Source organism: Lontra canadensis, unplaced genomic scaffold (assembly GCF_010015895.1).
Source record: "Lontra canadensis isolate GAN:19392208 unplaced genomic scaffold, GSC_riverotter_1.0 scaffold161, whole genome shotgun sequence".
Classification (NCBI taxonomy): domain Eukaryota; kingdom Metazoa; phylum Chordata; class Mammalia; order Carnivora; family Mustelidae; genus Lontra; species Lontra canadensis.
In genome coordinates this window covers 2,042,220-2,056,323 of record NW_022631155.1, presented here as the reverse complement: position 1 = coordinate 2,056,323, position 14,104 = coordinate 2,042,220, and the positions used below count along the sequence as shown (strand labels likewise).

General features: G+C 41.5%; 1 protein-coding gene across 4 annotated transcripts in view; it reads left to right on the top strand.

The window, feature by feature from the left end:
- Positions 1-14,104, top strand: part of MAMLD1 (mastermind like domain containing 1) — a 108,977-nt gene that overhangs the window by 18,644 nt on the left and 76,229 nt on the right. The gene's annotated exons all lie outside the window — the stretch shown is intronic.

Here is a 14,104-nt window from a genome sequence, read left to right as displayed (position 1 = left end):
TATTTTTCAAAATTGTTTTATTCTAGTACCCGAAGCTTCCATATAAATTTTATTATAAGCATGTCCATGTCTGCAAAATGTCTTGCTGGGATTTTGATAGGAATTGCATTAAAACCATAGGTCAGTTTGAATTGAAATGTTTACTGTGTTGTGTCTTCTAATCAATAAACACAGTTAGTCTCTTCATTTATTGAGCTCTTTATTTCTGTTTTGTAATTTTCTAGATACAGATCCTATGCATATTGTCTTAGATTTTAGTATCTAAGTACTGCATTTCCTTTGGCACGATTGTAAATAAATGGTTCTGTGTTTTTTAAAACATGGGCTTTTTTGGGTATAATTCACATACCATAAAATTCATTTAAAGTGTGTGGTTTTTCTCGTATATTCACAGAGGTGTGCAACCATCACCCATTTCTAATTTCAGAATATTTTAGTAGTTACCCCAAAAAGAAACCGCACACCCATTAGCAGCCATTCCCCATTCCCCTTCACCCTCAGCCCCTGGCAACTATTAGTCTTCTTTCAGGCCCTATGGATTTGTCTCTTCTGGACATTCCTGTAAATGGTGGTGTATAATAGGCAGCCTTTTGTGACTGACTTCTTTCCCTTAACATAATATTTTCAAGTTTCATCCATGTTCAAGCTTGTGTTAGTGCTTCATTCTTTTTTTATTGGCAACTAATATTCAGTTGTATGGATATACCATAGTCTGTTTATCTATTCACCAGTTGGTAGCAATTTGGGTTGTTTTCACCTTTTTTCCTGTTCTGAATAATGTTGTGCAAGTTTTTATATAGATGTAGCTTTCATTTCTCTCAGGTTTGTACCTACAAGTGGAATTTCTGGGTCATATGGTAACTCCGTGTTTAAGATTTTGAGGAACTGACAGAACGCTTCACAAGTAGTTGCACAGTTTCACTATCTCCCCAACAACATAAAAGGGTTCCAGTTTTTTTCCACATCTTCACAGACATCTGCTATTTTCTTTTTGATTATAGCCACTGATGTTGAGCATCTTTGTGTTTGTTGGCCATTTGTATATCTTCTTGGTGAAATGTTTATTTGGATACCTTGCCGATTTTAAGTTGGGTTATTTGTCTTCCTATTGTTGAGTTGTAAGGGTTCTTTATGTATTCTGGATACTAAACCCTTACCGGATTTATGAATTACAAATATTTTTCCCATTCTCTGGGTCATTTTTCCACTTTCCTGATGGTATTTTTTAAAAAAGATTTTATCTATTTATTTGAGAGAGACAGAGAACAAGCAGGGAAAGGGCAGAGGGAGAGGGACAAGCAGACTCCTCACTGAGTGGGGAACCTGACACTGGCCTCAGTCCCAGGATCCTGAGATCATGCCATGAGCTGAAGTAAGATGCTCAACCGACTGAGGCACCCAGGTGTCCCTTTTTTCTTGATGGTATTATTTGTAGCGCACAAGTTTCAATTTTATGAAATTTAATTTATCAATTTTTTTAAACACATGCTTTTGATGCCATATCTGAGAAACTCTTGTCTAACTCAAGGTCACAAAGATTTACTGCTATGTTTGATAAGAGTTTGGTAATTTTTGCTTCTACATTTAGTTCTGGCTTCCATTTGGAGTTAATTTTTGTGTATAGTGAAAAAGGAGTCAACATCATTCTTCTGGTTATGAATATCCAGTAGTCACATCACCATTTGTTGAAAACACTGTTGCTTTGTCTTGGCACTCTTGTCAAAAATGAATTGAACATAAATGGAAGATTTATTTATTGACCCTCATTTCTATGTCATTAATCTAAACATCTATCCTTACGCCAGTATGTTATTGTATTTTTAATTTCAGTTTCTAAAGGTTTGTTAATAGTATATGAAAATGTGATTGGTTTTGTGTGCTGATCTTGTGTCTTGTAGCCTTGCTGAACTCATTTGTTAGTTCTAGGAGCTACTTTGTCAAGTGTTTTGGGATTTTCCATGTAGACTATCTTGTCATCTGCAGATAGGGACAGATGTAGTTCCTCCTTCCTGATCTCTATGACTTTTATTTTCTTGCCTTATTACACCAGCTACAACTATAAGTATTTTGTTGAATAACAGTGGTGACAAGACATTGTCTTATTTCAAAAAAAAAAAAGATTTTATCTACTTATTTGAGAGAGAGAGAGAGAGAGCACACACAAGTTGGGGAAGGGGCAGAAGAGAGGGGAGAAGCAGATTTCCTGCTGAGCACAGAGCCCAATGCAGAGCTCAATTCCAAGACACCGAGATCATGACCAGAGCTGAAACTGGGAGTCAGACACTCAACCGAGCCACCCAGGCTCTCCTCTTGCCTTGCTTCTGATCTTAGAGGAAAAACACTCAGTCTTCCATCATTAAGTATAATGCTAGCTGTAGAGTTTTTGTAGATGCTTTATCACATTGAGGAAGTTCTGTTTCTAATTTTATGAAAAATGGGGTTTTAAAAATAATGAATGGGTGTTGAACCTGTCAAATGTATTTTCTGTGTCAATTGATATGATTATGTGCTTTTACTTTTTCAGCCTGTTAATATTGTGGATAACATGGATTAATTTCCAAAAGGTGAACCAACCTTGCAATCCTACTATAAACCCCACTTGGTCATTATCTATTATTCTTTTTAGATATTCCCAGATTATGTGCTAATGTCTGGTTGATTTGTTTTTAAATTTAAGTTCATAAAAGATAATGGTTTCATGTTTTCTTTTTTTGTACTGTGTTTGTCTGGCTTTAGTATCAGAGTCATGAAATGAATTGGGAAGTTTTCGTGTCCTTTCTGTTTTCTGAAAGAGATTATGAAAAGTGGTACCCAGTTTTTAAATATCTGGTAAAAATTTCCTGTGAAACCACCTAGGTGCGGAGCTTTCTCTTTTGAGAGGTTTTAAACTACAATTTCATCTCCTTAATAGTGCTAGGGCGATTTGGGTTATATATTTCATATTGTAAAAGTTGTGGTTTGCCGATAATTTCTTTTTTAAAAGATTTATTTACTTATTTGATAGAGAGAGAGAGAGAGTGCATGAGCCGGGCAGGGGCAGAGGGGGAGAGAGACAAGCAGACTCCCCACTGAGCAAGAAGCCCAACACAGGGCTGGATCCCAGGACCCTAAGATCATGACCTGTACTGAAATCAAGAGTCACATGCTTAACTGACTGATCTACCCAGGCACCCCATTTGCTAGTAATTTCTTAAGGGTTTTGGCACCTTTATCCATGATGGGTTTTGGTCTCTAGTTTTCTGTCTTAGGCTGTTTTTGTCTGGTTTTCATATCAGGGCAATACTTATTTTATAAAATGAGTTGGAGAGTCCCATCCTCTTTATTTTCTGTAAGAGGATGTGTAGAGTTGGTATTAATTCTTTAATATTTGGTAGAATTCTTCAATGGAACCATCTGGGTCTGGTGTTTTGTGGGAGAAAGTTTTAAAATTATGAATTCAATTTCCTTAGTAGTGACAGGGCCATTCAAGTAGTCTATTTTGGTAGCTTGTGCTTTGGAAGGAATTGGTCCATTTCACTTACGTTGTCAAATTTGTGCATATAAGGTTTTTCATAATATTCCTTTATTAGCCTTTTTGGTGTCTGCCAGGTCTGTAAGTGATAGCTCTCTGTTTCATTTCTGATCTTGGTAATTGGTGTCTTCTCTATTTCTTTTTAGTCTTGCTAGAGGTCAAGTTTGCTGATCTTTTCAAAGAACCAGCTTTTTGTCTCATTGATTTTTCTCTATCGTTTTTCTGTTTTCAATTTCATTGATTCCGCATCTTTATCATTCCTTACCTTCTGCTGCCTTGCGTTTATTTTGTTTTTCTTTTCCTAGGTTCTTGAGGTAAAGCTTAGATTATTGATTAATCTTACATATTAATTTGAGAGCTTTCCACTTTTCTAATGTACACAGTTAGTGCTATAAGCTTCCCTCTCAGCAATGCGTTAGCTGTGCGCCCCACACTTTTGTAAGTTGTGTTCTCATTTTCATTCAGCTAAAAGCATTTTTTTAAATTTCCTTTGGGACTTCCTCTTTGACCCATGGATTGTTTAAAAGTGTGTTGCTTAATTTTCAAGTATGTGGAGATTTTCCTGATTTCTTTCTGTTGATTTCTACTCTGATTAAAGAACATTGTGACTAAAGAACATATTCTGTGTGATTTCAATGATTTTAAATTTGTTGAGGTGTGTTTTAGGACCCAGGACATGGTTTATCTTGATATATGTTCTATGGGCCCTTGAAATGAGTGTGTAATCTGTTGTCATTGGATGGAGTGTTCCCTAAATGTCATGTAGAACCTGTTAATCAACAAAGTATTGTTGAGTCCTTCATTGTTGTTGATTGTGACTAGTGGTTGTATCTATTGCTGAGCATGGGGTGTGGAAGTCTCCCAAGTATCAGGTGGATGTGTCTATGTTTCCCTTTAGTTCTCTTGGTTTTTGCTTCATGTGTTTTGATACTTTGCTGTTTGGTGTGTACACATTTAGGATCGTTATGTCTTCCTAGCAGAACAATTCTTTTATCATTATATAATATCTGTCTGTCTCCCATATGCTTTACTCTCAAGTCTGTTTCTAATGTTAATACAGCCACTACTTCCTTTTTTAAAATTAATGTTTGCATGGTATATCTTTCTGTCCTTTTACTTTCTACCTACCTATGCTATTGTATTTGGAGTATCTTGTAGGTAGAATTTAGTAGGGCCATTTTTTATAATCTACTCAGCCAATCTCTGTCTTTTAATTGGTGTGTTTAAACCATGTAAATGTAAGGTAATTACTGGTATGTTCCAGCTTATGGGTGCTGTTTTATTTTCCTCTAGTTTGTGTTCCTCTGTTTCTCTTTCTTGCATTCATGTGAGTTACTTAGACATATTTTAGGATCACATCTTGATTTATATTTAGTGTTTTTGAGTATCATATTGTATAATCTTTCTTAGTTGTTACTCTAGTAATGACTTAATGTTACTCTAATAGCAGTATACTAATTTATACAGTCTTCTAAATAATTTATCACAGTCTACAATCTATACTTTATCACTTTGAGTGAAGTGTAGAAGTCCTACTTCCATGTAGATCCCTTTTCTCTCCCTGCTTTTAAAATATAATTGTCTTCGCCATTTCTTCTGTACACACTGAGAATGAGATGAGATGGTGTTACAATTTTTGCTTCATCCATCAAATATAAGATTGAAGAAACTCATGAGGAGAAGGGCTTATTGTACTTATCACTGTTCTTACCTGTTCTGAATTTCTTCTTTCCTTTATGAAGTTTCTCTTTCTGTTATTTCTTTTCTGCTTGGAGAACTTCCTTTAGCCATTCTTTAATGATGTGTATTAGCAATGACATGTCTTATTTTCCTTCATCCAAGAATGTCTCGATTTCCCCTTCATTCCTGAAGGATTTTTTTTTTTTTTTTTGCCAGAGAACTAGTTTGGAGTTGACAGTTCTTTTTTTTCAGCACTTGAAAAATGGTATGCCATTTCCTTCTGCACCCCACATTTCCTGAAAAGAAATCCCCTATCTTTTGAACTGATAGTTCTCTATGATTTTTCTCTTTGTCTTTTCATTTTCAGAAGTTTAATTATGATGTGTCTTGGCAAGAATTTCTTTGGATTTTTCCTGTTTGTGATTATCTCAGGTTCTTGAGTAGATTTATGATTTTGGCAAATTTTGAAGGTTTTTAGCTATTATTTCTTTGACTAATTTTTCCATCTCACTCTCTCCTCTTCTGGGCCTCCAACAATACAAATGATGAATCTTTTGTTGTTGTTGTCCCACAGGTCCCTGAAGGTCTTCTTTAATCTCTATCCTACTAATTAGCCTTGTCAGTGAGTTATTTTATTTTTGTTACTGTACTTTTCAATTTCATAATTTCTATTTGTTTGTTTTTATATAACTTCTATTTCTTTTCTAAGATTTCTTATTTTGTTAATTTGTTTTAGGAGTACTTGTAATTGCTTGTTGAGCTGACACTACACCAGTGGGCAAATTAATGGGAGCATGTTTGGACCCCTGACATCTCTGGGCAGAGGAATCAGAGAATGGCCATCCATTTACTTTGGTTTGGGGTGAGGGTGAGAAGGAATATCAGCTTCGCACTTTGCCTGGCTGAAACCACAGGACAAGGATGGCTTTTCTGTTGGTGTTGCCTGGGGCAGGGTGGGGAATTTTAAGAAAGTTTTCTGTCATTTAGGCCACCTTTCTATCAGTCTTTTGCTTAGTGGGAAAAGTCTTTTATAATAATAATAATAATTATTATTATTATTATTATTATTACCTGTGCTTATTGGCAGTTCCAGTTTGGAAGTTTCCATAGCAGCCTTTCCAGGATATATGGGAGTAAATAAGGGAAACCCATCAAACTCCCTGATGTGCTGTTCCTCAAGTCTTTAAATCCCTAGATTGACCACCCACCCTCTCTTTCTGCCTTTAGAGGTTTCTTAAACTTGTTTGTTATATTATTTCTAGGTTTTGTTTGTTTCTGCAGTTTTCTTTTTAAAAACGTTCTAATCATGGTAAAATACACATAATGTGAAATGTAGCATCTTAATCATTTGTAAGTGTACATTCAGTATTATTAAATTCATTCATGTTGTTAGGCAATGTGCAGGTTTTTTAGTTGCAAGAGGGAGGACCTGGGAGAAATGGGACTACTCTGTCTTGGTTGGAACCAAAAGTGCCCTATAATATGTCTTCCTGGTTATTATTGTATATTTATTTTTCCACATGAAATTTAGTATCAGTTGTCTAACAGCTTTAAAAAGCTTGTGGGTACTTGTTTATCAAGATTGTATTTCATATTTATACACTAAGTTAGAGAGAACTGATGATGTCTTTATGAGTTGAGTCATCCCATTTAACAGCAAAGAGTATCTTTCCATTTGTTCAGGTCTACTTTCAGGCCTTTTGGAAGTGTTGTAGCATTTTCTTCATAGAGGTTTTGCACATGGTTGCTGTGTTTCTTCCTAAGAATGTTATTTTCTTTGTTGTTTCTATAAATGGGGTTCTCTTTCCTATTGTGTGTGTCCCCTCTTTGGTTGTTTGGGTACATGAAGTAAACTAGTGACCTTCAAATCTCCATCTCCAGCCTGTCATCTGAGCTTCAGACCCAGTGAGCCTGCTCCCTGGCTGGTCCTCCCACACCTTCAGGTCAGTGTGTGCAATGGTCACTCGCTCCTCTTTCCTGCTCACTCCAGTAATAACAACAACCCTCACCAGAAACTGTGTGGTTATTTCTAACTCCTCCTTTTACAGCCCCTCACCTGCTGATTAGTCATTCAGTCCTGATTCTCAAGCAGTTTAGAAGCCAGGATCATGAAATCTCCATGTTAGATGGAATCATAAAGTCATCTAGCATAACCACACTTCTGGTGTCTAAATTCTCTATTTGTTTTCTTCGTTATGTTGTTTCCTGTCATATGCCTGAACATACATTTCCAGCGGCAGGAAAATTCCTCCCTTATGTGGCAATCCATTTTATTCCTGCCCATTTCTGACTCTCTCTTTATGTATATATAGACATAAATAGATATAAATAGATATATTTCATATTCAAGAAATATATATGAATACATAATGTACATGCATGAATATATATATAATGTAATATAATGAATAATAATGAAAAAATTCATATCAGGGCATTTTCTGAGCTGACCCCAGCCTTCCACTCCCACATCATCTCCAACTACTCTGACAGGCAGGAGTTGGGGGCGTAGGTGGAAGGGAGGAAAAAAGAAGGAAGAAAAGGAGGAAGAGAGGGAGGAATAAGGAGTGAGATTGCACTAGCTTTGCAAAGTCTCATATCAACATTGGTTGTGAATATACCTTTCTTCCACTCTATCAGTGCAGGTAGAAAACTGGCAGCATCGGCATCTTTAGGATGAAGGCTGTCAGTGATAATTACCGCAGAGCATTTTCGGTGTGAATTCAATAAAGGAAGTTCAGCAGCCATTCCCTACTCCCTTGACATAGTTGGGGTGTAGTGACACACATATGTTGCCATGAGGGACCTTCCAGACCAGTGGAGGAGACAGGCCAACAAAGAAATATAACATCAGTGACCATAAATACAGAGCAAACTATAGAATGCTGCCTCCTCCATGAACCTCCAAGGGACATTTCTGTTTTCAGAAGGTATTTGTTGCCTGCAGCCTTAAAGCATAATTGTTTCTAGACAGTTCTTTTAGGGCAGGAACTGTCTTTGGTCTATCTCAATATATCTTCCACTCTGTCTTGTTTCCCTATCGGAGTCCCATTCGTTCATTAGGGTCACCCTCAGATGTCACTGCTCCTGGAAACCTTTCTCTAGTCTCCTTAGTCAGAATTCATTCCATAGATGTTTCTTAAGCAGCTTCTCTGGGCCAGGTACTGGGCTAAGCACTGAGTAGGAAAAGCTGGTGTGGTGTGCTTTCTGCCTTGTAGGAACTTAACAAACTGGTCAACTTTATCACCCTCAAAGCCTTTCTGTTTTGGTGTTTTTTTTGCACCTTCTGACGTGTCACAGGTCAGCCCACTGAGATCCAAGCTTAACGCCCAGCCCACAGTAAATGCTCAGGGGGCGGATGAATGGCTACCAGAAGGGTCCAAACAAAGTGATATTTGGGTTCAGGGAAGGGAGGAGGACATATGGTGCTGACGTCATGTGGTGAAGAAGAGGTCATGCAGGACACAAGCCAGCACCCAAGCACCTAGGCTTTTGCTTAGGCCCTGAGGTGGTCAGTTTGGGAACATCGGGGGTTCTATGGGGCTGAAGGCAAGACAGAGAGGGGCTGACAAGTGTGGAGAACTCCAAAGGCCTTATTCTGGAACTTTCCCCAGAGGGACTATGGTACCACCCATATTTTTGAGCAGGGAAGATGGTCAAATTAGTGTTTTGGAAAGATCAGTCTGACTATAGTATAGAAGACAAACTGGAAAGAAGAGACAAGAGGCAGAGGAGGTCCCCTGAGAGGAGGCTGTGGCAGGAGTCCAAGGGAAAAATTATGAGGCTAAGCCAGGGCAGTGGAAGGAGACAGGCCTGACAGAAGGCTGAGAGGCAGAATCAACAGATGGCTATTACTCCAAAGACAGGCTTGACTGATGTTTCACCCACACAGAGATGTAGGCTAGAATTTGTGATTAAAAAATGTTATTAACAAATGTAGAAGGTGTTCATCTCAGAGACTTTAATGGTATTGTGGGTGGGATTGTGTCCCCAAAAAAGATACGGTGAATCCCTAACCCCCACCATCTATGAATGTGACTCTACTGGGAAATGGGGTCCAGGCAGCGGTACTCAAGTTCAGAGGTGGTCATTAGAGTGGGCTGACATTAGAGTCGTTGAATTGAACATTGAACGTTAGAGTCGTTCAATCTGACTGAGGTCTTTACAGGAAGAGGGAAAGGTGGACACAGAGACACACAGGAGAAGGCCCTGCAAAGATAGAAACAGACAGGGAGTGATGCGGCTACAGACCAAGGAACACCAAGGACTGCGGGCAATGCCAGGAGCTAGAGCAAAGCCATGAAACAGATTCTCCCTCAGAGCTTCCAGAAGGAGCTGACCCTACCCACACCTGGATTCCAGACTTCTGGTTTCCAGAACTAGGAGAAAATAGATTTCTGTTGTTTTAAGCCACCGGTGTGTGGTAATTCATTACAACCACCACAGAAAACCAGTACAAGTAGTGTGAAAGATAAGTGAGTGGGGTCTTGGGGACTATTGAGGAGGTTCTATGGGGACATTCATGGCCTAAAACTTTGGCAATGGCTGTGGTGGTTTCAGAAGAGATTGTCTTTTATTTCGGACTGAGCTTTTGTCTCATTGGTCTTTAAAGCGAGGTTCATCTGAAATAAAAAATCCTGGCTGTTGCTCGGAAGTTGTCACAGGCTCCTGTCAGAGACACAAGATGGTGGCCTACAAATCCATTCTGTCCTGTAGGTTAAATGCTTACTCCTGGTCACAGGCAGGAGGTTCCCTGAGGAGGTTAGAACTCGGACTCCCAGAGGAGTGTTCTTCCTGCTCTACCTCAGACCACCTCATCTCATCCTTCACTAGTGACAGTTGAGGAGATGGCAACCAGTATGTGTTCCCGCCAGAGGATTTTGACTTGGAAAGTAGAGAAGAAGCGAAGATACTAAAAGTCACTGTAGTCCACGTGCTGGAATATTCTTCAGCCATGAAAAGGAATGAAGTCCTGATCTATGCTATGACACGGACGAACCTCTCAAACATGCCAAGGAAAAGAAGCCAGACACAAATTATAACACACTGTAGGATCCCATTGGTAAGAAATGTCCCAAATAGCGAAATCCACAGCCACACAAAGCAGACTAATAGCTATCAGGGGCTGGCGAGGGGAGCGGGACATGGGTAGCAACTGCTAATGGGTGCAAAGTTTCCTTTCGGGGAAAGAAATTGTTCGGCAACCGCAGAGAGCCCGTGGTTGCACAGCATTGTGACGGGACTAACTGCTCTGAATTGTGTGCTTTAAAATGGCTAGCTTCGTGTTGTGTGATTTTTTTTACTTCAATAAACAAAGATATTGCAGGCTTGACACCAGAATTTATTATTTGGTTTCTGAAAGTTGGGAGGTCGGTAAGCCTCTCTGTGGGGTCCCCGCCCCGCCACCCTCAGCTGAGCAGCAGGCAGCCGCAGAGTTCCCATCTGTCCACAAGGAATAAAGAGCAAGGTAGCTCACCCTCTTAAAAACACCCCAGGGCCTCTGAGTGGTTGGGCGCTCCCTGCTCAGTCTGGCTTCTGGGTAAGTGAGTCGTACCCTGTGTTGGAAAGGGCAGAAGGCAAGCACAGGGAGCCCAGGCCCATGTCACGTACTCCATTGCTGTTCAAGGGTCTCCATGAATGGTTGTGGTTCTGGACTGATGGACTGATGGACTGATTTCTTTCCCTGGTAGCTTCTCCCTAGGCTGGGACCTCCTGGAACCCTCTAGAAAATTCGAGTGAAAATGCACTGGAGACTCTCATCCTGAGAGCTAGGAAAGCCCAGGCATCAGAACAATGAGAAAAAGTACATTCATGCGTCATATGAAATGTCAAAAGTTGCCCATATTCCCTTACTCCGAAACTCAGGGAAGCTGGCAACTGAGCAGCTATCCCATCGTTTGACCGCGTCGACTGAGGTGTAACGTACAACAAACGGCACGTATTCGATCAGTTTTGACACGTGCGTGTCCAGATAATGATACACTCACACCCCTAAAGTTGCCTTGTGCCCCTAGGTAGTCCCTCCCTCTTGACCCTCTTCGTCATCCCTAGACAAGCGCTCATCTGCTTGCCATCCAGGTCGAGCAGTTTGCACCTTCTAGAGTTTTGCATAAAGGGATTCACAGAATAGGGACTTCTTTCCGTTCTGGCTCCTTTCATTAGCAGAATGACTGAGATCCAGTCACGCTGTGTGTCTCCATTGTGCATTCCCTCTGATGGTCGACTAGTACTCACTGGTACAGATGACGTCACAGTGGCTTATCCGTCCACTTGTTGGTGGGCATTTGGGTCGCTTCTAGTTTGGGGTTGCTATAAATACAACTGCTGTCAACGTCCGGGTAGGAGTGTTTGTGTGGACACAAGCTTTCATTCTCCTGGGTAAATATCCAGCAGTGGAATGCTTGGGTTGTAAGGTATATGTTTAACTTTTATAGAAACTCCCGAACTGTTTTTTCTGAGTAGTTTTACATTCCACACTGGTGTGGTTTTTCAAATCCATGCCTTTCTGTGGGTTTCGCAGAGGCTCATAGTTTTTTGACCGGTTCTGCAGCAAACCTGACATTGGGCTGTGTCCAGAAATCACCTTTGGTCTAGTTCCAGGGGCTATATTGTGACACAAGATTGGAAGGAGGGGCAAGTGGTGAAGAGCAAAGTGGATGTAGGGGACAGAGGCACGTTGGGGACAGGGGAACATCAGCAGGAGCTCTGCCAAGGGCCAAGGGAGGGGCGGGGGGCAACCAAGTGGGTGTTCAGAGCCTTTCTCCGGGCAGTTTTCCAGGGCCCCCGCCTCCAGGCCCTGGAACCCACCTGTGTGGCCACGTTAGGGCCTGGGTCTGGGAGCCCCTGGCCATGGGGCAGTACACATCTGGCTTCTGACGTGGAATAAGTCAGACAGAGAGGGCCGGTGTGACTGGCCTGTTTTCCACCTGTTGCTCACTTCTGCTTGTGCTTAGCCTTTCATTCTCCTGTTCGCTCGTTAAAGGCCGACTGGAGAAAGGCCAAGTGGAGAGGGGGCTTGGGGTGAAGTCTTTGCTCCCTGTCACGTGGCCAGGGAAGATGAGATCCGAGCACGCAGGTCAGGAAGGAAAGCACGTTGTCCTGAGACCTCCGTCCCCTCACAGAGCCTGGGTAGCAGTGAGCAAACTCCAGGGCCACCCAAACAGAACTCCTCCAGACCCCACACCGCAGCCTGGCTTCCTCAGCCTGTTGGAATACAAGTGCGCCTGGGGTCCTCTGGGTGCCTTTGGGAGCCCTTGATGGCCAAGCCGGGAGGAGGTAGGTGTCATACTCCCCGGAAGATCCACCCCGTTAGTATTTTTCCATCAAGATAGCAACACACTCGTTTTAGAATTTCTCTGTGGCGGACGTTGGCAGGGTTTGGGGCCCCACCAAAGGAGACACAGGCAGAGAAGCCAAGCTGCCCTGCAGTGATTTGGCCCCGGGAGGACAGGCCAGTGGCCCCTATCCACGGAGCAGAGCTTCTAGGAGAGCCTAGAAGTGTGGCTGGGGTCTGACTCAGCTTCTCCCCCACCCCTCCCTCAGTCACCCCCTCCACTTTGTTCTCATCTCTGAAAGCTGCTTCTCAGCCATTTCCCAGGAATGACTGACTCATGATCCCAAGCTGTCTCACCAGGGAAAAATGCTGCAGCGCCTGTCCACGATTGCAAGCCATGGGCATGGCCTCTGTCCGAGTGGGCCCAGCCATCCTAAACAAACAGGCATGTCTGTTTCTGGAAACAAGACACGGAGCTCTCAGGAAAACCTCTCTAACAATCAAAAGGCTCATTATACCTGGAGATGGGGTGGGGGACGCTATAGATTCTAGGATTCGTAGAGCAGTTGTGATGGGGTGGCTCTGATCATTCTGGGACCAAGCTGGTCCTCAAGGTTCTGGAATGGAACAGGATCCGTCCTGGGCGCCAGTAAAAGTACCCTCAAAGGCTGGGATTCTTAACCCTTTACAAGATGTGGATGTCCTTGGCTTTTTTGGTGAACCTTATGGACCTTAACAACAACAACAACAACAAAAAGCCGTTTCTAAATGGGATCACAAAGGATACCAGTTAAACTGAAATAGTTATCAAAGTAATGAACATATATAAATATATCACAAATTTGTTTTGTTACTAAGTGCTTCCTAACACATTAAATAAGATCTACAAGTAGGTATCATAACTACTGCAATTTCAAGGCAGTGATGGTTGGAGATTCCTTCTATGACCGTAATGTGAAATAAAAATGTCTGCGATTTCTCCTGGTGACAAAGTCATGGGTTCTGTAAATATTACAAGAGTGTGTTGCCAGCATTCATAATTGAACGGAAATAACTTTCAGTTAGAGGTCAGTGAAAATAGAAATGTAATTTTTTCCTGCGTACAACTTTACGGACTCTCTAAATTCCGTCTATGAACCCTAGGTTAGAAGCCCCCTGCTAAGGCAACACAGAAACCTAGTTAATTGATGGTGGTGGTGGTGGTGGTGGTGGTGGTGGTGGTGGTTTTTCCTGATTCTTGAGCTAAGTCAACTGTTGACTTTACAACTTTTTCTGATACAGTACTGTACTTTCTTCTTACTGCCAGAGCACAACCAGGGAACTTAGCTTCCGGTCCCCGCTCCCCGCTTGTGTGCTGTGTGAAGTTGGGTGACCTGCTAAACCTCTCTGAATTTAGTTTTCTCCTCTGTGAAATGGGAATAACAAGAGTATCCTCCACCTAGTGTTGACATGAGGATTAAATGAGGCGGTGCTTGTAAAACATCCCGGCCCTGTGTTAGCCCTTAATAAAGACTAGCCGTGATAACTACCCACAGGGAAAGAGTTCAGAAGCCAAAAGCCTGTCCGTGTGTGACCATCAATAGTCATCTGCATTCTCCTTTGGTGATTTATCTATTTGCCATCTCTACGATCCCAGAGTG